Below are 27,844 nucleotides of genomic sequence, written 5' to 3'. Positions count from 1 at the left end.
TACTAAATGACCCTCGAACAACCACTGTTTTAAGTTTAATAAAAATGGATTCTATATTACTATATACTTTAAAAGGTTGTTTCACTAACAAAAGCAGGACCTTTTTTAATGCTACATCAACATTTAGAAAGGTTCTTTAAAGAACCATTAAAAAAACTATTTAACCAGGTATTGAGCCATTTAAGCATTCAAATGGTTCTCTGTGGTACCAATGGATATTTTATTTATCAGGTAGTTCTTGAAGAATCTTGTCTAACCTAAAAGGGTTCTATATAGTAGTTCTATATAGTTTACTTATAACAATAGCAGAACCCTTTTTGATGCTACATCAAACCATTTTCTTTATCTAAAGATCTATGGGGAAAAAAGTGGTTTTCCACATGAATATCTTTTCAACCAGACAAAGAAACATTCACATGGTTCTTTATAGAACCAATGCCTGGATTCTGTACAGTACTAAATATAGTTATTTTATAAAAATAATGAAGCCATTTAGCCAGGCAAAGAACCATTTAAGCATTTCAATGGTTCTTTGAGTTGGCATGGTTCTATATAGAACCAATACCTTTACTAAAAAAGTCTTGAAGAACCATCAAGTCCAATAAAAATAGGATTCTGAATGGCTCTGAAACAGATTCTTTCACTTATAAAATGAACAGAACCTTTATTTTTTTGATGCTACATAAAACAATGGCAGGGTTGGAAAGTTTTCCTTCACAATGAAAAACCATCTAACCAGGCAAAGAACAATTTAAGCATTTGACAATTTAAGAATTTGACACTGCCATTACTAAACAACTTCTGAAGAACACTTTTCGATGCATAAAAAATAGCAGAACCCTATTTGATGCTAAACAGAACCATTCGTTTCTTTTTTCTTTTAAAGAAGAATCATTCTAGAACACGGTATGAGTCATTTTTGAGTGGGTGTGTATTCCTACTGCTACAGGTGGTCTTTAATTTGGTGGCCACTGAGTGATTGATCACAGTTAGGCTTCGCCTGGAGCAGAATTCCACTCTGCATTAAGAGCTCAATGTGCTTTTGGAATATGGAGCACCAATTAAACGAAAGAAGACACTTACACCATAAAACAGATGTGGTGTTTGCAGCTTGAAGGCACTGTGAGGTCTTCAAGTCCATCAACTTTACATCACACACACACATACACAGCTGTCCTCAGTGACCCTCACAGCCCACTAATGTGTTCTCACCCCATTGCCGCATAAGGGAACTTTCTCAAACAAATGTAATGATCCTCGTTCTCTCATACACACACTCTCTCTCTCTCTCTCTCTCTCTCTCTCTCTCTGGTCTCTGTGTGTGGGCCATCCACAAATAAATCTCAGTGTTTCACACACACACACACACAGACCACATACTTTGACAGCTGATCTGATCTGAAATCTTGATCTCCTTATCGAATTTTGAACCATCAATGCTCTCTTAGAAATGATCGTGAATAGTAGTGAAGTGGCTGAGCATATTAGACAGTTTGCAGAAACTGATAATGCATATTGTGTTCATCATTTCCCTGAACTCTCTCAGACACACAGATATCTATCTGATCAGAGTTTTACAACAGAGTGGACCACCAGGAACATTCACCACAAGCTCTGTGATCTGATCTGTGTCTTTTGACCACTAGAGGGTATCCCGACAACAACCAATCACGTAGCGTACCCTCGCCACGCTCAGTCAACTCCACACTCATCTACAGAGCTGCTCTACTCAGACCCAGTAAAGAAACAGTGTGTTTCCATTCCAGATTCAAACACATGCATAAAGGTGAAGGTACACTCTCTTTACCAGCTACGGAAAAAGGATTTTTTGACTCATAGCAGAAGCAGAATTCTTTTAAACTATAATATAATACTACTATTAATGATTCAGTAACTGCTAGGAAACTAATACACTACTACTGTTGTTTGGGAGCTAGGAATTTAAGTATGGGCTCACATACAGGCCTGCAGGGCTTAAACGGTCGAAGAACCATGCGCAATTGGCTTCCTAACATATCACCAGATACCAGTACCACATAAAGAACCATTAAAACATTCAAAGAGTTGAGCTGCCATGGTCCTGGATGGAACCATTGCTTTTACCAAAGAGCCTTGCCTTTAAAGAACCTTTGAAGGATGTACCCAAATGGGTTCTTTGTGTCATAAGAAACACTTAGATAAACTTAGATAAAAATTAGAGTATGTACCAAAATTCATTCAATCGGCCAAATATGTTTACAGGGTGTACAAAAATGGGTTCTTTGGGCCATATTACATTCACCTATGGTAAATTAGAAGGTGCACCAAAATAGGTAATTTGAGCCATATAAGAATCACCTCAAGATGTTTAGAGGGTGTACCTCATATAAAAATCATCTAAGGAAATTTAAAAATAGGATTCTGAATGGTACTGAAACAGGTTATTTTGCCTATAAAATAAACATAACTTTTTTTTTGAAGCTACATAAAACAGAAAAACAGAAGTTTTCCATCATAAAGAAGAACACTGCTATTACAAGAACACTGGTATTAATAAAGAACTCTTGAAGAACCCTCTTTTATGCATAGAAATAGCAGAACCCTATTTGATGCTAAACAGAACCATTTTGATTCTTTTTTTCTTAAGAACTGTGGAAAATATACATTTTCCATCATAGAAGAAACACTTTTTAAAAAAAAAAAAAAACATTGCATCAAAATAGATCCTTTGAGCCATTTCAGAATCACCTCAAGATGTTGAGAGGGTGTACCAAAATAGGTTATTCGGGTCATATAAGAATCAACTATGGAAAATTAGAGGGTGCACCAAAATAGGTTATTTGGGCCATATAAGAATCATCCGAAGAAGTTTAGAGGGTGTACCAAACTATGTAATTTAGGCCATATATGAATCAGCCAAATATGTTTCAGGTCATATAAGAAGCACCTAAAGAAATGCATGGGCCATATAAGAATGACATAAAAAAAAGCTGAGAGTACCAAAATAGATTGTTTGTGTCATATAAGAATCACCTTAAATTTTTTGGGGGGTATTTGTTACCTTTTTTTTTTTACCTAAAGACATGTTCAGTGTGTTCAAAATGGGTTCTTTGCTGAAGAACCCATTTTTGTACTTTTTTCAAATGGCAGGCCTAATATGTTTACTTTTACTCACATTCAGAGATGCACTAATATGGTAACTATGGACCGGTGCCAATATCCAATTATTTTCATGTTTATGCTGATACAAAAAAAAGTCAAAACTGGGACTAAACCCACCTGGATTGGCATTAGCGAGAGTTATACAATAAAATGAATAAAATGCAGCCATTGAGCCACAGAGCAGTAATCCAGTGTCATCTCATCATTCTGTGGTTCTTTGAGACTTTTTAACAAGAAATTCTGCTCTTATTAAAATCTCTTGTATTACGTTGATGGAACATCTTATTTCTGTATTGTGTATCTTTTTATGTAGGTATCAGCACTGCTCTTGTTCTGGCAGTGTCTTAGTTCAAGAGTATTTTAGACTCTGAGCTATTTGTATTGGCTAGGGATATGTTCTCTATGAGGACAGCAAAAAATGATAGTAAGCCTCTTCGGATTAGGGCATATGCTTAATACTGTAAATGTAAATGTGTACAGTAAACATCTGTCCAGCATCTGCAAATGCTGATATTACTCTAGTATCATTGCATATGCATTTAGTCATTTCATAATTCTGTTTTAAATTCATGTTGGAAACATCATCTGTACACCTCCACATCCCATGCAGTTCTGGAAGTTTGCTACTTCTGTGATTCTACTTAGAGAAAGATATTTTAGACTTTACTCATTATCTCACCAAGGTAACAACGTTTTTACTTGAGTACGACTTCAGTCTACTCTATCCTACCTCTGGTGACTGATGTAATTTTGCACGCACATTCTTAAAGCAGTCATGTCCGTGACCCCGGGGTCCACCCAAAACGTTTGACTGGGTGGTCGCATGGAAGCAAATATTATACTTCGTAACGCACTCCCTGAGGTTCATTGCAGCGAGTTAAAACACAGTTTTGGGTCACAGTTAAACAGCGATACCAGATCGCTAGCTGACCGCAGCACTGCCCCGTTTTAAGTCGGGTGTAAACTAAACAGTGCATGGTGTGTGGTCCTCTACCTCCCAGGCTTGTTCCGGGGAGCTTGCTCTCTTCCTGGGCTCCATGATAAAAAGTAAATAAAAAAAAAGAAAAAGGCCCTGCACAATAAAGGGAATGTTTGCCTTCAGCTGAATGTCTCTATTATTTCAGCATTCAAGCCAATGCAGACATGTTGACAGCTTCACACAGGACTGTACTGTTTTTGCTTGACTTATCCCAGCGTTGGCAGCGATCATGGTGTCATTTTGCACACAGTAATACTAGGTGGTGTCAGTGCTATAACCACTTGCAGACATGAGTAGCAACGAGCTGCATTAACCAAGTTTCTTGCACTCTGGAACAAAGCAGAAGATCATTTGAAAAAGTTGGAGGTGGGTATATCTAGCTGTTGTCCAATGAAAACCATGTATCCATTTTTGCTCTGTTCACTATGTGAATACTTTTGGAGGAATAGACCAATAGAAATGCTCTAAATGGTCTGAAATAAACTCTTATTTTGCATTGACTTCTATTCAACATTCAGATCATTTTTACCTTCTCCAGTCACCATTTTGGAGATGGACATGTTTTGAACATGTCATTGGACAGTGATTATATAGATGTACAGAAATATATTGATCAGTCTGGCAGTGGTTTACCACTTATATGGACCAATAGAAAAGCTCCAAAATGATATTGTTATTGTATTATATTGAAGATGTGAGGTTTTTGCATGACAGTGAAGATTCATACATAGCACAGGAATCATTATAAAACAACACTCTTCATGACAGTTAGAGCTGAATTAATTACATTACATTTTAAGCACTGTCCACATATTTGTTAATAGAGGCCGTTTCCACTGACAGCAAAAAAGCCTCTGGTAACTGTGGCCAGACAACTCAATCATTGTATAATCTGACCATAGAACTTTCCTCCAAAAGCTTTTTTTTTTTTTTTTGGTCCATGTGGTCAGCTGCAAACCGCTGGTTAAGCTTGAAGGTGTAGATTGTGGAGCATGGGCTTCATTCTTGGATGGTAGCCTCTAAGCCCATGGCACTTAATGGCAGGCCCATGCCTTGAGAGTTCTTGGGTTGTTCCTGGCCATCCAAACCAGTGTTCTCTTAGCTGAGGATGATTATTAGGATCTTCTGGGTACTGATTTCAAAGAAATCGCCACAAAAAGAAGACTTATTGGGTTTTATGCCATCATAAAATCATTGAAAGTCATTCATGCTCATGATGGGTGTATGTCAACTTTCAGTCACAACGGAAAATAAAGTAAATGAATGAATGAAACTAGCTGTTACTCATCACTGCCTAATCACACTGCAACAAATTGTAAGCTGTTTGTTATTATGAATTGATTATGATTTGGCAACATCCAGAGTTTCAACACATTCGTCTCTCGACAAAAAGGGGCTGAAATGGAACTGATATATCAGCTAAATCCAGCTTCATCCATTTTTATAGACCACAATGTCTGTAAATATGCTGTAGTTAAATAGTATAACAGTTTGTGGCTAAAATCAGTTGGCAAATGCATTTTCCCCCCAATTATTATTGAAAGATTGTTATCCCAATGAATGCACTGTAACTTCCTCATGCTCTCAACCTCTGATGGGAATGATGTATTCATGTTTATCCATAGATGTAAATGAATGACAGAATGGTAAGGAATTTTGAACTTGGATCCACATTTTGTTCTTAAACCTTCAAAACAGCTTCAAAGGTGCACAGAGATTAAAATGAACACATAATATTTCAGTGTGAGTGCTACAGTGTCCTGACGCACCCCTGACAGCAACAAATGACCCCCTGATCTACTGCTTTACATTACAGCACAAACAACAGCAGCTGATACGCGCAACTTCTTTCATCTCATTTGTTAATAAGTTGAGTTAGCAGTCCATGCAGTCTAAGCAGTTGTAACAGATTGTACATGTACATGAACAAGGAGTCACAGGACAATTTTGTCAGACAGTGAGATGCAGTGAGAGACTGACATAATAAATGTGTGTGGCACCTTTCATCCAGTCTCAGCATCACAAGTGGTCACACATTCGAGACACATGGACTACGTTTACACTTGGTCACTTCATGTATCTCAAGGCCAAGCCACATAAAAATGCAAGTGTAGACGCATTCAAACCACCCAAACCACTCCAGGAGGTGGTCTGCGACCCATTTGAGCCACATGTAATAATAATCGGATTTCAGTCGGGCTAATGAAAGATGCATTTGACTATCAAGTGTAAAATCTTAACAGGAAACAATCCAGATACTAGTCACCTGAATTGACCAGATGTAAACGGGGTCATGAAAAAGGCAGGTGTAAACATCTTTACTGTCTACTTGTGATCATAACATGGAAAACAGTGCCTTTAATAAAATAAAATTGTACATGTAAAAATGTATATATATCTATATATGGCAACTAAGCAAAAACAGCCTGTGTTGCAATCGTGCACTATTTTTCTGATGTCACAATAACACGCTCATTTACATATCTCCACCCATTTAGCCTACCACTGTTCAGCCCCGTCCATTCATACTGTGTGTTTTAGCTCAGGCTGCTTTTTAAACGAAGCCCAGTACAGCACAGCCATCAGAACAGGGCTCAGTTATCTTATAAGTGTCTTAAAGGTGCAGTTAAAGAAAGTTTAATAAAGAGCTCAAAACAATAAAAATGCTTGTCAAACTATTTTTGAAAAATAGTGGACCTCAAGGAAAAGATAATTGAATGTAAAAAAGTGTAGGATATTGACTCTTGAACATATAGGCCAGTTTGAAACAGTGCCGAAGACATTCAGGGATTGTTTTGTTAAGCAGAGGCTAGAGAGCACAGTAATGACCTACTCACCTGAAACTAAAATATAATGCAAAATATAATGACATATATTATTGAATGTTTCCATGTAATAAAATTATTTTGTTCTCAAAATGTGGGACCTGTGCCTTAAAATGCTTACTATTTTTTCAACAGTTTGACTTGGTATCTAAAAATAATTACCAATTTATTTATTGTTCCTTAAATACTTGGTATGAAAAAGTTTGGGCAACCCTGAGAATTTTGATGATTTTTCTTTATAAATCATTGGTTGTTCGGATCAGCAATTTCAGTTAAGTATATAGGATTTACAGAAACTGTGCAATAATTATTTAAACTAAATTAGGCAGGTGCATACATTTGGGCGCCCCAACAGAAAAGTGACATCAATATTTAGTAGATCCTCCTTTTGCAGAAATAAGAGCCTTTAAAAGCTTCCTATAGCTTCCAAGTCTGGAGTCTGGATTCTGGTTGAAGGTATTTTGGACCGTTCCTCTTTACAAAACATCTCCAGTTCAGTCAGGTTTGATGGTTTCTGAGCATGGACAGCCCGCTTTAAATCACACCACAGATTTTCAGTAATATTCAGGTCTGGGGACTGAGATGGCCGTTCCAGAATGTCGTACTTGTTCCTCTGGATGAATGCCTTACTAGATTTTGAGCTGTGTTTAGGGTTGAAGTCTTGTTGAAGTATCCAGCCCCGGTGCAACTTCAACTTTGTCACTGATTCTTGAACATTGTTCTCAAGAATCTGCTGATATTAACTGGAATCCATGTGACCCTCAACTTTAAAAAGACTCCCAGTAGCTGCATTGGCTGCACAGCCCCACAGCATGATGGAACCGCAACCAGATTTTACTGTGGGTAGCAAGTGTTTGTCTTAGAATGCTGTGTTCTTTTCCTCCATGCATATCGGCCCTTATGTCCAAATAACTTTTTAATTTTTTTTAATTTTAGTCTCATCGGCTCACAGCACCTTATTCCAAAATGAAGCTGGCTTGTCCAAATGTGCTTTAGCATACCTCAAGCGCCTCTGTTTGTGGTGTGTGCAGAAAAGGCTTCTTCTGCATTACTCTCCCATACAGCCTCTACTTGTGCAAAGTGCCCTGAATAGTTGAATGATGCACAGTGACACCATCTGCAGCAAGATGATGTTGTAGGTCTTTGGAGCTGGTCTGTGGGTTGACTATGACTGTTCTCACCATCCTTCGCCTCTGCCTATCTGAGAATTTTCTTGGCCTGCCACTTCAGGCCTTAACTAGAACTGTGCCTGTGGTCTTCCATTTCCTCACTATGTTCCTCACGGTGGAAGCTGACAGCTGAAATCTCTGAGAGAGCTTTCTGTATCCTTCCCCTAAACCATGCTGTTGAACAAGCTTTGTTTTCAGGTCATTCATGAGTTGTTTTGAGGCTCCCATGTTGCCACTCTTCAGAGAAGATGCAAAGAGGAGAAAAACTTGCAATTGGCCACCTTAACCTCCTTCTCATGATTGGATTCACCTGTGTATGTAGGGCAAGGGTCAATGAGCTTACATAACAAATTTTGTGTTTCGATAATTAGTGCTAAAGGTATTCAAATCAATAAAACAACAAGGGACAAGGGAGCCCAAATTTATGCACCTGCCTAACTTTGTTTAAATAACTATTGCACACTTTCTGTAAATCCTATAAACTTCATAATCCGAACAGCCAATGATTTATAAAGGAAAATCATCAAACTTATCAGGGGTGCCCAAACTTTTTCATACCACTGTAAGTCAAAATTTGGAGATTTGAAGATTGTAAGTGAAAACGGAATGCAAGACATTATTTTGACCCTGCAATTCAGTATTTTGAGAGAGAAGATGTCATCATTTTAGGATAGTGAGATAGAAATAGTCATACTACTGTCAACAACTCAGGTGATTCTTTTCTTTTCTACCTGATGGGAATGGGCTTCTATAAAGTAAAGATGAAAGGAATGTGTCAGAATCTGTGTTTACATCAATTATTAGGATCATTGGAGAGTCGTAGGGGCATCATATAATGACATCAGCACAGAGGAAGTTGGAACAGGAAGCAACTTTGAACGGCAATGCTTACTGCCCAGTCTTTACAGCATGTTGCTAGAAGCATCCGGGGTGAGGGCATACCTTAAGGCTGCTGGTATCCAGCTAACAGTAAACATAAATGACACCAGGAACCCTGATATTGTACGTGTACATGCGAGCACATGGACGCCATTTTTTTTTAGCTAACAGTGCTAACTCACAAACACTGTCACATTAATATTAAGAAGACAGGTGGTTACAGGCAGTAGCAGGGGCTCACAGGAGAGCTAACAAGCGCCAGGTCACCCTAATACTTTGCATTTCATTTATTGGGTTCAGCTGTCAAACAAAACTGACAGTTGAACTGACGGCCCTAATTGACTGCACCTGTTTCCAATATCTCAGAAAATGCACTAGTCTCTTCTGGATCTTGTGAAGGAATGGAAACAACCTGCCCCAAACTGGCAAGTAGGTCTTTGCAAAGGAAAGAAATTCCATTATCACTGACACATAAACGTCAAATGGCTTCCTTACTCCATGAGGGATTTAAACCAACAACCAGAAGGCCTAGAAGAAGTTATCATTGTTGACAAATTGTTTTAATTATTATTATTCTGTTTACATTGTAACATGTTTTTAGACCATGATCCACTCAGAAATTCACTTGTAAGCATAGCAAATATAAAAGTCATATACCCAGATCATCCATAACATTAGCACCACCCTAATATTGCCTAATATTGAGTAGCTCCCTCTTTGAGCTACCACAATACATCTGATGATTAAAGGTATGAGGACTCCATAAGACCTCTGAAGGTACCGAGACATTAGCAGCAGATCCTTGAAGTCCTGTAAGTTCTAAGGTGGGGCCTCCATGGATCACGTCAATGAGCCTTAGGTGCCCATGACTCTGTCGTCGCTTCACCGGTTGGTTGTTCTTCCTTGGAACACTGTTGGTAGGCACTGACCACTGCACACCAGAAACATCCCACAAGACCTGCCTGATGATTTTGGAGATGCTCTGGCCGAGTCGTCTAGCTGCCACAGTTTGGCTCTGTGTCTCTATGCTTCACCTGTCAGTGGTCCTAATGTTATGGCTGCTCAGGGTATACTGTAGTGTATTTTATGAGTCAGTACCAGCTTTGTGGCCTGGAATGGTGACTCAGAATGGTGAATTAGTCCTATTATGATCATGCTGTGTGTTCTAGTTGGCATCCAGCTTCAAGTGCAGCTAAATGAGACTCTGAGTGGTTACAGAATTGTGTAACATAAATTAAATATTCAAATACTTCAACAAAGTCATCATTCATTAGTGTTTTTTCCCCCTGACACGGGGTGCGATGAAGAAATGCTGATTGCACTATTTCTCCAATCTCAGTTATTTGAACCAGAAAGCAGCAAACAGGAGATCGTGAAAGATGGAGGGAGGACCTGGTGCCAGCTCTTTCTTTTTTTTTTTTTTTTTTTTTTGGTCATCCATGAGGCCCCTCCAGGACTCTCATTGTGCTTACAGAATGAAAAACGACAGGCATCTGCTTAACAAATACAAATGTTAGAAGTGTTTATTTTCCCAAGATTTTCCCCTCCGCTGCTGCACACGTGCGAAAGCCGCCAAAGCACATGTGGCCGTAAGTCTTACCGAATGCTGTGTTTGACAGTTAGAAATAATCACTTTTATAATACAAACACGTTCTGGCACCAGCTCGCTCTCTGTGTAAAATTTCTGCCCGAAAGACAAAGGATACTTTCTGCGATGAAGATTTCCAGGTTTCCCAGTCTTTTGTGAGCGGAGCAGAATCTGTGTCAGATTTAGTACCCACGAATTAGCTCTGTATGGAAAAAGAGATAATTCTAAGAAGTTATATGTCAATGTGGTCCATTTCAATTTGAAGTCCCAACGAATTTTTCATTATTTATTTATTTTTAATTTTTGGCATAATGTAAATCTGGTGATTGTTCTTCACATTTTACTAAACGTCCTAGTAAAGGAACCAAAAGAAATTATCTAAAAGTACCTCCATTAAAAGTTACAATGTTTTTTTTCCTATTTGATATTTTTGTGTTTTATGTGTGTCATATGCTGCATAACTGGAAGTACAATTGGTGTTAGAATGAAGAAAGAATAAAGAATGTTTGCAGAAAGCAGACAGAATACATATTGATGGTTGGGTGTTTGGCTGCACTCTGGAGCAGTTTTATCGCCTTATTATGAGGATTTTCTGTCTTAACCTACAGTTAATGGTATGTGTGTGGGTGTGTATGTGTGAAGCGTGTAAGAGCCTTCATTATATGATGATCTATAGGTCTCCACTGTTCCTCGAAAGCGGAAAATATTTTTCCATATTTGCTGAGGTTCCACTTAACTGTTTTAATGGGATAGCCATCTGAAAACATCCCCATCACGCCTACGTTCTCCCATCTCACATCTGTCATAATAGAAAACTGACTGCAATCTGTAAGAATGAGATCTGTCACCTTACAGGGCCAGAGGGAGATGCCAATAAGAAACCAAAGGAAAATAATGGAACATGAATAAAGAATTCTAATCAAAGATGTAAAGGGAAGGGGCAGAAAAGCCCAAGACTTACTGCATGAATGCTGTTTGAGACCATTGTGGACCATTCAGTTTTTGCCTGAAACTGTTTGGCTGAAAGCGAAGTGTGTACAAATCTCGCAACTTACCCCATAGACTAACTACAATAGGGTTAACTGTAACAGACCAAGGGACATGGACTATTACATGTAAATACTGTTATTTCACCAAGTATTACACATACAATTAATTTTACTTGGTGTGAGCAACACAAATATGACATGTAACAAACAAAATGTTAACAAGTATTACAAGACAAAAATACACTAAATAATGAATAGAATAAAGAATAATAAGTTAAAAAGAGTACTACAAATACTAAAAAAACTAGTATGTACAGATATAATTCTATAAAGATTTACAGATAATTAACATCTGTACAGCTGTGCAAATAATCAGTGCAAATGTTATGCATGTTATGTATCAGTACTGTGTTGCCGTGAAATCCAGTTTGGTTCATATCAACTGTCAAGCATGGTGGTGGAGGGGTGAAGATTTGTGCTTGACCATGAACTTGTTTGTATACCAAAGTATTTTAGAGCCAAACGTGTGGCTTTCCACCTAACCACTAAAGCTTGGCTGAAATTGGGTAATGCAACAGGACAATGATCCCAAACACAACAGCAAATCTACAGCAGTCTACATGGCTACTGTATTTCAGCTCTCAAAATATGACAAAAATGACAGTTAGCACAGTAAAGTGAAATATACTGAAATTTCGAATGGTTTTAAGGATTCTACAGTTACGGTCACAATATACATAAATACACACTTAACATAAAATTTTCTCAAGTAAATTGCCTGTACGAAAATCTTTTTACAAGATTTACATTTAACCATATGGTAAAGTTTATAACTTTACTATGAAATATGTTTGCTCCTATTTGTTTCTTAATAAAAGGTTGTATCAACCCTTTATACTGGCATGTGACTGTATACACTGGCTCAACCATGAACTTGTTTATATACCAAAGTATTCTAGAGTCAAATGTGAGGCCATCTATCAAACAGCTAAAGCTTGGCTGAAATTGGGCCATGCAACAGGACAACGATCCTAAGCACACTGGCACATTTACAACAAAATGGCTGAAAAATAGAAATGTGAATGGCATCTAAGTATGTTTTAACCAATGCAATGTTTTTGTAAAGCATCTTGAATTAAAGCTTCAGTCACACCTTTGCTTCCTTTCACATCCATTTAGGTGGTGTACAGATGTAAATTTACATTAATTGTGTCACTGTCCAAATACCTTTGGATCTGACTGTATTAAAATTGTAATTCCCCTTTGGGGAAAGGAAATAACAACTTAGAGACACTGTAAACTGCAGTTACTACAGTTTCAAAATTGCTCAACCCCTTCATGAACAGTGTCTTTAGTTCTTAGCAGAGCACTTTTTCGCTGTTATGACCTGCTGCAAACATGATGCCTAGCCAGTCACCAGTTCTGGGATCCAAAAGATACCTCTAAGCTTAGATACTACTAAATACAAAAGTCAGTATGAAGACCACAATACTCGGCACTACACTTTGCCCAAGAACTCCTGGAAGAGCTGGGTCTTCAGTCTGTGTTTGAAGACAGCGAGTAAATCTGTTGGGAAGTTTGTTTAGTCTGGGTGCTTGTCTTCTGTGGATCCTGAAGGATAGTGGGTCAAGGTGAGCTGCACTTGAAGCTCGACGGGACCTTGGTGCCGAGCCCTTTAGTCGTCTGTTTAGCCACAGATGATGAAAAGGCAGTGGTCAGTGTTTAGCATCAGCAAAGCTATACTATATATGTATCTTGGTCTGGACTGGACAGTTTTTTTTAACTCTGTTGGTTGATATTGTTAGTTCAGCCTGGTTTCAATAGGAATTTGTACATATGTGACTAAAAGACCATGTCAGGATTCCTACAATGTGTACTAAATAAAAGTCAAAGTTGCAAAGTAACCAGTAAAGTCGTATTAAGGTGAAGGTAAAGGTGCATGTATTTGTCACTGTACAGTGTACAGCGAAATGTGTCCTCCGCATTTAACCCATCTGGTAGTGAACACACACTCACACACACACATGTGTTACCTGAACCTAAACTTACAGCTCAACTTAAACTTAGCCTACCATACCTAAACATAGGCTTAATCTAACCTTACCCTTAACTTAAACCTAACCCTAATCATAACAATAGTAAAAGTTACATTTCTACAGTTTCCATCCATGAATGCCTGTTTGCTAAGCTTTCTCCATAACGGAGAAAGGCAGAATGATGTGGCTCAATCCTCCTCAAGTACACGACAGGCTGGGTTGTGTGTATTTGGCAAAACAGTACCATTAGTGGATCGTAAAAAAAAAATATGTACAAATATATTCATGCGAATGTTACGAATTTCTTGGGTTGGGCATCAGTGGTATATGTACGAATTTTATACGATTTTGTTGCTTGGTTTGAGCTCCACTCTTACTGCTTTATCTCCCTCCCTTTCCTCTCTCTCTCTCTCTCTCTCTCTCTATTTGGATGGTGTCTATTTCTCTATTTCGTAAATCATAGGGATCATGTCACCCTATGTGGGCTTTTTCCATTGCTGCATCCTAAACCACATATACCGTACCAAATAGCACCTCAAATTAGTACACCGCCAAGGGTGCCACTACTGTTTTGAGCATATCATTATGCCGATTGAGACGCACTTTGTGTGTAATTTGTACGGCACTTACAGGATTGGTTTTCCCAGAAAGTGATTAGGCAAAGACCTGGACTATATTTTCCTTTCAATGGACAATCTCCATTCAGAATGCAGTGTAGTCCAGAACAAGGCCTAATCCCTGCCATAGAAAAAACACCCAACGAGTTTAGCCTGAAATCCAACTGTAAGTGGTCTGTTTATTATAATGCAGTTGTAGTGGACAAACCGTAGTGACTTCTTTTATAACGTGGTCTTTCTGTGCTGACCACAAGTCAGAAAATCTCAAAAAATGATGCCAAACATGAATGGCCACAACAGCATCTGCGCCACACCTCTGTACCACACCTCTAAAGTGTGTTTTGTTCCTGAATTATTTCTGAATGAAGTGTTAACACACTGTGAAAGTCATCAGTTGCTGTATTTACTGAGGACAGGTTTGCGGACAGCGGCTCGAGCAACTCTCTGAAAGAACCTTTAGTTGTGTATATAAACAGCACACATGCTAAAAGCCAAAAGCAGGGAGGTTTAAGTAATGAAAAGTAATAAAATGAGGGACTTTTTGCACATATATACCCCATATATATTTACAACACAGTGTGTGTGTCACCGCCACTAACATAGACTGTGTGTTCACAGTTAACACACAATGATGAGTTCTAATCACACAATATGCGTAAGAGATACACATTGTGTTTATTTGCCCTTAATAAATTCACATGTGTAAAAAAATATTATACATATTCTTATTCTAATGCAATTTCAAGTCAGTGGCTATTTATGGAAACTTGAACTAGTTTGGATCTTTTATTTGCATATATTATTATTTGTCTACGTCTCTCTGTCTGGCATCACCATGTGCTCTCAAGCAAATGGCTCTGTTTTCTATCCCGTCCCGTCGTTTGTTCTGTTTGTCTTTGTGTGTCCCAGCCCCGCCTGTCCATTAGTGTTCCCACCTGTGTCTCCTCTGTAGCCACGCCCCCTTCTTAATCCTAGGTGTTCTTTGTTTGTCTCTTTGTGTAAATACCCCTTTGTTTCAACCTTATCTTGTCTAGTCTTGTGCATTTTAACATGTTGGTTACCATGGCAGTTTATGGTTTGTTAGCGTGTCCTGTTTGCTTTCTTTGTTAGTACTTGTTGTTTTTACTTAATCTGTTTGTTCTGTTTGTTCTGTCAGTTTATTTCGTTTGTTAGTTTAGTATTTTGATTATTTTTCCAGTCTGTGTTACTTTTGTAGTCTGTTCGCCTTGTTTTGTTTTTCTTGTTTTTGCCCTGTTTTGGTTTTGTTTAATAAATACCTATGTCCTCCTCCAAGCTCAACATACCGTGACACTTTGCTAATGTTTGGTAGGTAGCCTGTAGTTTTAAGCATGGCTAGACACCTTCGAAAACTTTGCCTACTTTTAAGCAGTTTTTCAAACAAAATGAGCATTTCTTTCCCTAGCTACCCTGTGCCAGCTTTCCAGAAGTCGTTCTGAAAAATAAGACCACATCTTTGCCAGAATTCTAGCTAGCTTAATTTACCTCAGGATAAAGTCAACTTGTGTCTCGATTGTCTCGGCCTGAGCACTCGGCAAACGTTAGTTATCATACCAATAATGTTATTGTTAATGTTCCACGATGTAAGAGCAAATATAGAGAAGGAGGACAAGCGTGTTTACCTTGTTTGCATAGAACTCATCCAAACCTCTCTCATAGAAAAGTACCTTTCCCCTAATGTTGCCACATATCATCACAGTCACCAAAAAAATTATATCTTCATTTTTGCATTTTTTATATCTTTATTACATAATTGGAAACTGACAGGTCTCCTAAATTGTGTGATAATTCCATGATGAATAAACCAGTAGAAATGCTCCAAAATGACTTGGAGTACTTGGAGATACAGGGTTTTTGCGTAACAACAACAGCATTTAACATATCACACAACCTGTTCTTAGTTAACACATAATTCTTCAGAGCGTAATAGTTGTCTCTTTCGCTGTCATGCTGTATTCTTTAACATAGCCTGAGGTAAGGCGCTACAGCTGTGTTCCTGTTAGAGAATGTGGACAAAGACAGATGAGAAACACATAGTTCAGCATCGGGAGAGGATATATATATATATATATATATACTGTGATGTCCTGGGATGGAAAGTGTGCGGGTGACTGTATTTTCCTACCGCACTTGAGCACTATGTTGAAAGATATGTTGAAAGAAAGTTGTCACTCCTAATATTTACATTTTTATTTTTACATTTAGTCAATTTTTCCAGTCAATTAGTCGAGTTCCCACATTTTAGCAGTGTAAAATAAAACAACCTACAATTATGCTAATTGTTCTTTGTGGAAGGACATATACTACACATACATTATACACACACACATGCACACACACATATATATACTATACATACACTACACATACATTATACACACACACACATATATATACTATACATACACTACACATACATTATACACACACACACACACATATATATATATATATATATATATATATATATATATATATACTATACATACACTACACATACATTATACACACACTATATATACACTATACACACACATAATGCACATACTATACATATACTCTATACATACATTATACACACACTATACATACACTATCACACACATAATGCACATACTTTGCATATACTATATACATACACTATACATACACTATACATGCACTATACATAGCCCTTGAGCAAGGCCCTTTACCCTCTCTGCTCCCCGGGCGCTGGAGTTGGCTGCCCACCCAAGAAAAACTTTAGCTAGTTAGAATAGACCAATAATTCAAAGGATACCTCTAAGCTTTAGACATTACTAAACACAAGACAATAAGGTGACCATAGTACTCTAATCGTCCAAGTATTCTCGGAAGAAGTGGGTCTTCAGTCTGCGTTTGAAGACAGTGAGCGACTCTGCCATTCGGACACCCAGGGGAAGCTCGTTCCACCACTTCTGTGCAGGAGAGAAAAAAGCCTGGACGCTTGTCTTCCGCGGATTTTAAGGGATGGCGGGTCGAGCCGAGCCGTACTTGAAGCTCGAAGGGCTCTTGGTGAGGATCGGCTTTTGACCATTGCCATCAAGTATGGAGGGGCTGGTCCATTCTTGGCTTTGTAGGCCAGCGTCAGGGTTTTGAATCTGATGCGGGAAGCAGCTACAGGGAGCCAGTGGAGAGAACGCAGCAGTGGAGTGACATGGCTGAATTTAGGGACATTAAAGACGACCCGTGCCGCTGCATTCTGGATTAGTTGCAGGGGCCTGATGCTGCGCAGAGGAAGACCAGCCAGAAGAGAGTTGCAGTAGTCAAGTTTTGAAGTAACGAGAGACTGAACAAGCACCTGGGTGGCTTCTCTAGAGAGGAAGGGTCGAATTCTCCGGATGTTGTACAGGAGAAATCTGCAGGACCGAGTTACGTTTGCAACATGACTTGAGAACGATAACTGATCATCCATTACTACACCAAGGCTTCGAGCTTCTGTAGAAGGAGTGACCAGTGAGTTCTCAAAGGTGATTGCAAGATCGTTTTTTGGTCCAGCAGTTCCCGGGATGTACAGCAGCTCCGTCTTGCTGGGGTTGAGTTTGAGGTGGTAAGAAGTATATTGCTGGAGAGCTGGAGTTTAGTGGTGTAAAGTTTGAAAACTGTAACCCTGAGCAGCGCAATCTATTTCAGGTCTTCCTGCAGGAGCGCAGTTCTGTCAAATCCACAACACAAACTTGTCCATACAAAACATCCCTTCATATTTTTTGAAGGATAATAAAAGCTCATTGTCAGAGACAATATGCCCTTCAGACACTCAATCAGCTTCACAACCTTGTATACATAATACATTTTTGGCCGACGAATTGAAGTCAAAGCAATAATTATGATGCAGCCAATGAATTCACTTATATTACCGCCAGCTGTGTTTACATTACAATTGCCAATCTGAGAATGTGTGTGTGTGTGTGAGGGGGGTGTTGGGGAACAGAAAGTTCTTTTGGAGGGAGAGCTCCAGATCGCTGCTCTAACTGAGGGTTGCTTGCATTTTGGGCCACATTAGTCACATAAAGGGCTCAGTATGGGCTTATGGGAAGTTTCCGTGGCTTTTTTAGCCTTTACTCTGAGGTAGATTCTGTGTGATGCCGACGTTCAGAAACAAGAGATTGCCCAAGGAACGCATCTGCTCAGAGAGTTCACATTTGTCAAGATCTCACCAAAGGAGCCATACCGACACTCGCAGCTGTTTCGCAAGACAATGCGGCAACGCTCTGCAGCTCAAAATCTCTCGTGTGGCATCGAAATTACACTGTGTACATAATTATCTGTAATGAATGCCTGTGCTGCAGACAGTCCGTGGTCTTCAACAATACATCATGAACACAATCTCTCTCAGTAAGAAGAATAGAATTACTGTGATAGGGGGTCGAGATAGTCTGCAGCGTTGCGTCAGGGAATAAAGGCGTGTGTCTAGTAGCATCATACTTTCTGTTTGCATTGCATCTACCCATACAGTGTCCTGAACTGGAATACATCTTGATACTGCATGTGGGGAAACTCTGAAGTTGTCCTTTTTACTTTAATTCTCACTGTTCCACACTGATTGGCAGTGTGTGTCACCTTTCCCATGAAAAAGTCATCTCATTGCTCCATATATTACTTTTGTGTTATTCTCTGAAAACCCACAAACTGTTGTCCAGAACCCGACAGTGCTTTCAGAACTTAATTTAGAAAGCAATGGTCTAACACAACCGATATCATTTAAAAGGCAGACCCACGGACGACAAGCATCCAGACTTTTTTCTGGCCGGGCACCGAAGTGGTGAAACGAACTTCCCCTGGGTGTCAAACGCAGACTGAAGACCCAGCTCTTCCAAGAGTACTTAAGCTAAGTGTAGTATATGTAGAGTAAAGCTTTCCTTTCAGATTCTGATTCACTAACAGCAGCGTGTGCGACTAGCTGCCTAAATAGAAACTGCGCTAATAAAGAGTATAGATTTTTCTTGAAGCGTAGGAAATAAAAAGTATTAGGTGATAGAAATACGCATGTACTTGTAAGTACTTGGACTTTGTCACTCGCCACCTCTAAGTGTAACTAATTACATTTACTCTTGTTACTGTAATTGAGTAGTTTCTTGTGTTTATGTACTTTTATAAATCTGTAATTTTAGTATTGTACTTCGCTATATCTGTTACTGAATTAAAAACATTTAAATGCCAGTCAAAAGTTATGACCAGGATGCAGTACTGCAGTGAATGATGGGCAAAAGAACAAACTGGCTGAAGTCGAACTTGACACAAGTGTCTTTGTCTTGCCCTTGTGTTTTCCCTCCCTGGTCCGTGTTTCTGTTTTGCCCTCTGTTTATGTGTGTTTTTTGTCTCTGCCCTAGCCTTAGACCCACCTTGTCATTAGTGTTCCCACCTGTGGCTCTTCTGTAGCCCCGCCCTCTTGTTAGTCTCAGGTGTTGCATGTTGGTCTTTGTGTAAGTAGTGCCTCTGTTCCAGTGTTTCTTTGTCTGGTCTTGTACGTGTACATGTTTCATGGCAGTTCATGGTATGTTAGCTTGGTCTGTTTGTTTCTTGACTGTTTGTTTCTCTTGTTAGTTTTCCAGCATTTTTGTCCTTCAGTTTTTTTTATTTTGTTTTGTGTTTATTAAAGTACCTGCATTAACGTCCGCCTCTGTCTTCAAGCTCTACATACTGTGACACTTCGAGTGCAAACAAGGCAACACCTTTATTATGCGGTGTAAGCTGTGTTCGCCCAGGTGGCTAAACTAGCAGCTTATAAAAACCCTAAACTTTTCACAGTTTAGTAAGAGGCTTTTACTCAAATTAGCCAAAAAGACATCAGTGCATCACACTGCTAATGGGCTAACGACTGCTCTGCACCTATTTATTTATTTCTTATCTCACATTATCTTAAATATTCTAACTGTGTATTGCATCTTCAGTGCACTTTTTCTGTCTATCTATCTAACTGTCTGTCTTTCTTTCTATCTATCTATCTATCTATCTATCTATCTATCTATCTATCTATCTGTCTGTCTGTCTATCTATCTAACTGTCTGTCTGTCTGTCTACCTACCTATCTAATGGTCTGTCTGTCTATCTATCTACCTACCCAACGGTCTGACTGTCTGTCTATCTACCTAACAGTCTGACTGTCTGTCTATCTATCTACCTACCTAACGGTCTGTCTGTCTGTCTATCTATCTACCTACCTACATACCTACCTAACGGTCTGTCTGTCTGTCTATCTATCTATCTATCTATCTATCTATCTATCTATCTGTCTGTCTGTCTGTCTATCTATCCATCTATCAATCGATCTGGCTATCTATCTATCTACCTGATGTGATCATGAAGGTATCATTAAACACTGAACCCCACATGTAATTACTGATGTAATATTTAGATACTTGATTCTGAATGTGTATTCCCAGTACTTATTTCCTATTCCATCTCTTCCACAATCATACAGAACACAGTTAAATTAGAATGAAGAAATACCCATCTCAGTTGTAGTGACAGTTGGACATTATTTATTGTATAAATTTAACTCTAGCAATGTAGCCATATGAACAACAGTGTCTTTGCTGTTCACAGTATATTTCGAGTATATTTGCGAGTATCCATGTTGATTCTCTGGACTAACATGCAAAGGCCTTTCCCCAGGAATGCTATTACATGATGATTTGGACGTTTTAATGAAATCCATTGTCCCCATCCATCTTTGTTCACTGCTATGTCATTGTGTAGGGAGACACTGTAAATAACTTCCAGTTTGCAGGCCACCGCTGCCACAAGTCGTCAGGTGGCACGTAATGTAGATTGTGAGGTCTTCTCACCTTATTTCCATGATCCACCCACAGGATTAATGACCATGTTGTATGAAGGAATGTATCAACTGTTCAGGTTTGGAAGAAAAAAAAAAGTGTCTTATTCATATTTCCGCAATTGAACATTTCCAGTTTGAGAACCAAAGTAAATAGCTCTTTCTTTTCCATGGAGTGTTCTACTTTCTCCAGTGTCACTGTGATTATACAAGAGCCGCACGATCACGGAGGAAATTGGAGAGTGTAAACACTGGCAGAGCAGCGCTCATGGCTGTCAAACACATCCACATGATTGAGCACAACCTTGTGCTGCAGAGTAAACATAAGGGGTGAAGGCATTGGTCCGTCGGCCATGATGGACCCGGGGAGCGCTAGGAGTAACTGGGCAAGAAGGAGTGTTAAAGAGAGATCGTATAACTCAAAGGAATCCAAACTATGGTGAAGGCTCGGAGTTCAAGCTGCTCCTATGGATAAAGAACATTATTCAAACTGTCTATAGAAAGAGGAACCTGTGGAACATTTCCTCTGAAGGGACTTTTTGTTTTGCTGTTTCCTTAACGCTCTACATGAGGGAACATTAAGAGACACATGACTTAAGAAGCTAATGTCCGTTAGATGTCCTGCATTCAGTTGCATAACTTGGTTTAAAAAAAGGACTGTGGACCAGAATTCAGGCCAAATATAAATAAAATAAAATAAAATATAAACAGTGCTTTTTTGGCAGACTGTCTATTTAATCTCTTTATGTACTATGCTGACTACACTGTCACTGTAATGCAAAGCTTACAGTAAATTTCTTCAGATAGTTTCTACACATACAAAGCAGTTTAATTTACTTGATTCAAATTTGTACATCAGTGCCACCCAAACAAACGTCCACACACACACTAAAAGACGAATGCGCTACATCAACATAAATAATGTTTTAATTATAGTAAATAATTTAATATTACACATACTGCTGTTATAACCATAACCAGATTATGATAATGCAATAATATAATAATAAAAATGATAATGCAATTATAAGAAATTTCTGACCACTTGGCATCTGCAAGTGAAAACGTAACTACTAGAAAATGGTTGTCTACTAAACCTCCTCAAATGGAATGGAATGATATTGTTTATGAAATTATGTTATCTTGGATCTTTGGTCTAAATGGCTAGGACCCCAGCAACCAGACATTTTGAAAAATGTTATGACCTCACTTTTTACTCTTTCTCCTTTTTCTATTTAAGGGTAAGCCTAATGTAAACCATTTTTAGCTTTAAAGTGAAAGTAATCAGAGGAGGAAATGTTGTAAACAATTGTTTATCTGGATATAACTGTTACAGTAAAACTTGAATTGTTTTATTTTATTTGTAACAGAAGCAGAATTTTGTAATCCCTTTTCTTTTTAAAAGACATTTTCCAGTATAAAGAAAATGACGAAAAAGGAGTGCTAAAATAACACTGTTTCCACATATAGATTGAGACATATTTCATACAGCAGCATACAACAGTTTTCATGTCTCATTTCATTTCAGATTTCTTACCCACAAAATTTGCAGATGATTTTTTAAAGCCCTTTTTTTTTTTTTTATATCTGAAGCTCACACAGTACAGGCTAAATAAACGCATGATGTGTAGCTCTGGCCACCCCATATGTTTCAAAGTCTTTCCATCTCCAGTGTCTAATTCCTGTGTTAAAATCGTTACATTTTTATTTTCCCCAGAAATCAGTTTTTAAATGTGCTATACAATTGTAAGAAGGCAGGGTCACACTTAGGAATGAAGTGATTGACAGCCCTGGCTGGAAGAGACTGTCTGCAGGCCATGCATCGAGTCCTTTCTGTTCATTACATGAAGCAGCCGACAACCCCCAACAAAGAAGGGGGCGGGTCTACCAGTAGGTGAGTATGGCTCTGGCTCCGCCTCTGGTTGCAAATTTGACAACATGGTGGACAGTTTTGGCTTCGCTTCTATATGAACGGAAGGGAGTGGAACCACATTGTCCATGTGCTTTTCAGTTGTTGGCCAAAAGCAAAATAATAAATTAGCTGATTAATGATCGCATGTTTGGAGGGAAAACTGGCAGATTCCAATCTTGGCCAAATTCCATTTTCTTATTCCAAATAGTTACATCTGCTTTAATAAGCTGCTATCAGGTAGCACTCACTTACTCACTCACTCACTGACCTGCCCTTTGCTCAGAAAGAAGAACATAGCCTTCATGTTCACTATCTGAGCACGCAGATGAACAGAGCTGTTCTTACGTACAGTCAGTGCACTGTGTAGCGCCAATGAATGTTCAGAGGCACATCTGCCTGCTGTTTAAAGCATTTCTAGCAAAGGAGTTTATATAACATTGCTATTACCTAAAATATCTTAACACACTACACTTTCAAGACATGGTGAGGACAAAATTAGGCATTTCAAACAGTGGTGAGCTCGAACTGCTTTATTGTTTTTTGTAATAAATGAAGAGGTTATTGTGAAAGAAGACTTTCTCAGAAAGCTCTTGCTTCAGGGTGTTAAAACTCACAAACCCCATCACAGGGCCGAGAGTCCATGAAGGACACAGCTGCAACATCTAGCTAACTCAGTTCACACAGGAAGGAACTCCGTTTGTGTCTCACAACAGAGAAGATCTGAGAAGGCAGTACCGACACGGTTGTAAACTACTTGTTTTGTTGCGCATTACATACGAAGTGGGTAATGTTTGGAACGGGCTTAGCGAAAAACACCATGAATTCTCATGTTTTGGCATGACCTTGGCATGAGAACTGTAATCCACCTGCGCGCCATAAAAGACAGCACTCATTAATTGCACTTTCCCTTTTCCCTGGAGCCAGTACTCTAAGAATGGCCCAGTTCCAGACTGCCCAGGTGGGAAAGATACAGCTCGGTTAACGGAAATACACAACATGTGATTGGGATATGCTGTGCAGTTTGTCATAAAAAAAAATACACTAGAGATGAACCAATATGGCAATTCTGGACCAATGCCCATGTCCAATCTTTTATGCACAATCGTATCTGTCGAGGCTGATTCTGATAAATATCCTGTTTGTAAAAAGTAGAGACTGGGATTGAATCCACCTGGTTCTGCATTACAGAGAAATACAGTCTGTGAAGGATGTCGGATATGGAAATTGCTGTTCTAGCTATTGTATTCAAAGCTCCTAACATTCTCTCAGTGTTTACAGTCGATCAACCAGCTGACTTTACTTTTGAGTCAGTGAGCTCAGAGTTACTGATACTAATTACTGATCTTACTCATCTGATCCTGTTCTTGCTTTTTTAACATGCCATTGTCAGTCATTGTATATATAAATCTGCGTTTTTTATTTAATTCTGCTATCTGATATTTTCTTTCGAGTTTTTGGCATATCTTTCTATTTTTTTAATCAGTCTAGTTTATAGTTGTTTGTTAGTTTAGACTGACTTTACTTGAATGTAAACAGCACATTACAGTCTCAATATTAGGGCTGCTATGATACTGGAAAAACTGACAATGCGATATTATGTATATTTAATGATATTGGCAGATGTATTCTGATGCTGCAGGTATGCTACTGAGAACAGTGCAAATTTTTCTTTTGTAAAAACAAGCAGCAAAAAAGTTGTAGCATTGAACTAAATTTGCTCGTCCTGCGATTTGACTATTGCACATGCCCACATTGCGAAGGCGATGCTGAAACGATATACTGTGCAGCCAGTAATATTGTGTTCTTATAGTTTCAGGCTTTTCGTCATTAAAACCTGCCAATTTCATCATGCTGCCCAATTCTTGGAGGACCTTCTGGTAAGAAGAGTTTTTCTGACTGTTAAAATCAGTAACACTCTTCAAGTACATTAACAATGACTGGTATGGTTACAAGTGCAGTAAAAATAAAGCGTAGATATTTTAGCATGCTAGGCCAGCGTCCCCTAAACTTCTCCTCTTCCAGAGCACAATGGGCCAGAATTCATAGCTGTAGCCCCATTGGAATGTTAGATGTTGTTTTGCACTCTTCAGATGTTTACTTTTGTGGTGGGGCCTCAATCTTCCATGCAGATATTTGTGCACGTAACACTGCACAGTAGAATGGTGCACCATCACATCCATGTCAGCTAAATTGCTAAAGGTCCTTTGCTGTCATGTTGGGTTTGCGTTAGAATTGACCGATATTCCAAACTAGAATTTGAAAACTGGAACTCCAGAAAATCAATAGCATTTTTCGTAGCTTGGAGAAAACTGCAGCCAAGGAATGTATGTCATATATCTCCTTGTACGTGATAAATTAACCTTGAATTTGAACTGAATTAAACCTGGTTGGAATATGCTATCACCACTTATTTAGGTCATTTTTAAAGTCCAATGAAGTAAAGCAAACTCTACAGCAAACTGTGTATCACTGCTGTCCTATATAAATCATGTAGCTCAGTTTTTGTCCATTTTTTAGTTTTCTTCATTGTTTGAACCCTGCTCTGATGCTCTGAACACTTCTGGACAAATAGACCAAAAGAAAAGCTCTAAAATGGCTTATTTTAGCTTCCATTCATAGTAAAGAAAACTTTTGCCTTTTCTTGTAAAGTCTCCATTTTGGACAACGACAACATTTTTCATTGGACAACGACAATGTATATAATAATATTGTTTTTGTTTTCGAATCTGAAATTGGAATTCTTTTTAGGTGGTTTTATCATCATGTTTCAATTAATAGGCATGATCATTGATATTTTCATTAATTATATGTCTTGTGTTCATAAATGAAGGCAAATTTCCTTACTTTTTGTGCTTGGTTTATAATCTATAAGCCTGATAACTGTACAGATAATAATACCTTTCTGTAGTGCATTTCTAATTCTTACACAGTAACATTCAAATATACTTATCCAGTGGCATCCAACTAATATCAATCATTTTAAAGATGTTGGGAACCATATAACTATCCGTCACCTTCCAAAGAAGAGGACCTGCATCTGTGGTTGAAAGTGCTAAGTTCATGAGCCTGATAGCCTGACAAACACCCAACGCTTCATAACTGACTTTCCCCTCCACAAAATGTTAAGAGCAGACATATGGACGTTTGGGTGGATGTTTTAAATTAAAATTTAAACCTTCAACCACAGACCTAGGTCCTCCTCTTCTTTAGATATGGGGCCCCACAACACTCCAAGCAACCAGGGCACCAATTGTTCTGGAGTCAAATGAACAGTTTACCTCAGAACTGGACTCACAAGCGGTTTGATGTGACTCCAGCTCACGGACCACTGCACCAATATGCTGACCTTCAACTCATTTTACAAAGTGCTTCTTGGTGTATGTTTTTCAGATCATCAGAGCTACACTGTTACATTGATGTCATGTTCACAACATTCATTATTCTTTTTTTTTTATATTGTTGTGTTAAGGTCATGTGACTCTACAATCATAATCCAACCAAGAAATAAAACATCACATTGACGTTGACTTTCTGGCCAGCATATGAACAGTTTTCAGATTTCAGGCAGTGGAAACTGCAAGATGGACAAACTCCTTCCCTTACTTTAGTTGTCAGACTCTAAACCAGCTGGCTATTCAGCAACTACACTATGCTCTAAATACATTTACATTTACGCCATTTGACCAACACTCTTACCCAGTGCTTAGCTGTTTACTCAAGAATAACCTCAGCTAGTTTGAATAGGCTAGAATTCAAAGATACCTCTAAGCTCAGACACTACTAAACACAAGTCAACATGGAGACCATAATATTTGACACTTCGGCCAAGTACTCTCAGAAGAGGTGGGTCTTCAGTCTGCGTTTGAAGACAGCGAGCGAATCGGCCGTTCGGACACCCAGGGGAAGTTCCTTCCACCACCTCGGTGCCAGGACAGAAAAAAGCCTGGACGCTTGTCTTTCGTGGGTCTCAAAGGATGGCGGGTCAAGCCGAGCCGTACTTGAAGCTCAAAGAGCTCTCAGTACAGATGACCATTGCCATCAAGTCTGTCTGGTCTGTTCTTTGCTTTGTAGGCCAGTGTCAAGGTTTTGAATCTGATGCAGGAAGCAGCTACAGGAAGCCAATGAAGAGAACGCAGCAGAGGAGTCACATGGCTAAACTTAGAAACGTTGAAAAACGGGGCCGCCGCATATACCAAATACCAGGAGACCATTCCTAATGACAGGTCCGGACCTGTTTAACCAGCCCTTAAAAGTCAGCTGAGACTTAATGAGTTCCATCAATTCTGAGACTTTACAACCAGAAGGATGTCCAGACATTTGCACATGCCTCAATGAGTATGGCTGTGACCGAATTGGATCCCTACACCCTGATTACTATTGCGCTTTATAGGGAGAGACTATTTCCTAAGTAGCAGTAGAAGTACAAACTAATAAGGACACTTCCTCATCACCATTCATCAACATTCGTCAGGACCGGTCACATAAACAAACAGGAGTGGCTGGGCTGCATTAAAAGCTTCGTACACACAGATTACAGTTAGATTACAGTTAGATTACATTTAGATTACAGTTAGATTACATTTAGTAAAGTATTGCTAACAAGCTTCTCACTGTCGTGGAAAAAAAATGGTGGCTTGTAACCATCACTTGCTTATATGAGCAAATGTCGTCAACTCCATTTCGTGCACCTGTCTGTTGCCTAAAAAACCGAGACTCACAATGCATTGTGGTCCACAGTCAGCCGACGTAGTACATAACGAGTGCATTGTGGGAGCTTGTATTGCCCTCAAAATTATGCTCCAACTCCATTTAACGATTTGGACACTTAGAGAAAAATACTCTGATGTAATACGCCGGCATACTCCTTAGTGCCATAAAACGTAAATAGGGAGCCATTT

This window comes from Salminus brasiliensis, chromosome 6 (assembly GCF_030463535.1).
Source record: "Salminus brasiliensis chromosome 6, fSalBra1.hap2, whole genome shotgun sequence".
Taxonomy (NCBI): domain Eukaryota; kingdom Metazoa; phylum Chordata; class Actinopteri; order Characiformes; family Bryconidae; genus Salminus; species Salminus brasiliensis.
This window is presented reverse-complemented; position numbering follows the sequence as displayed.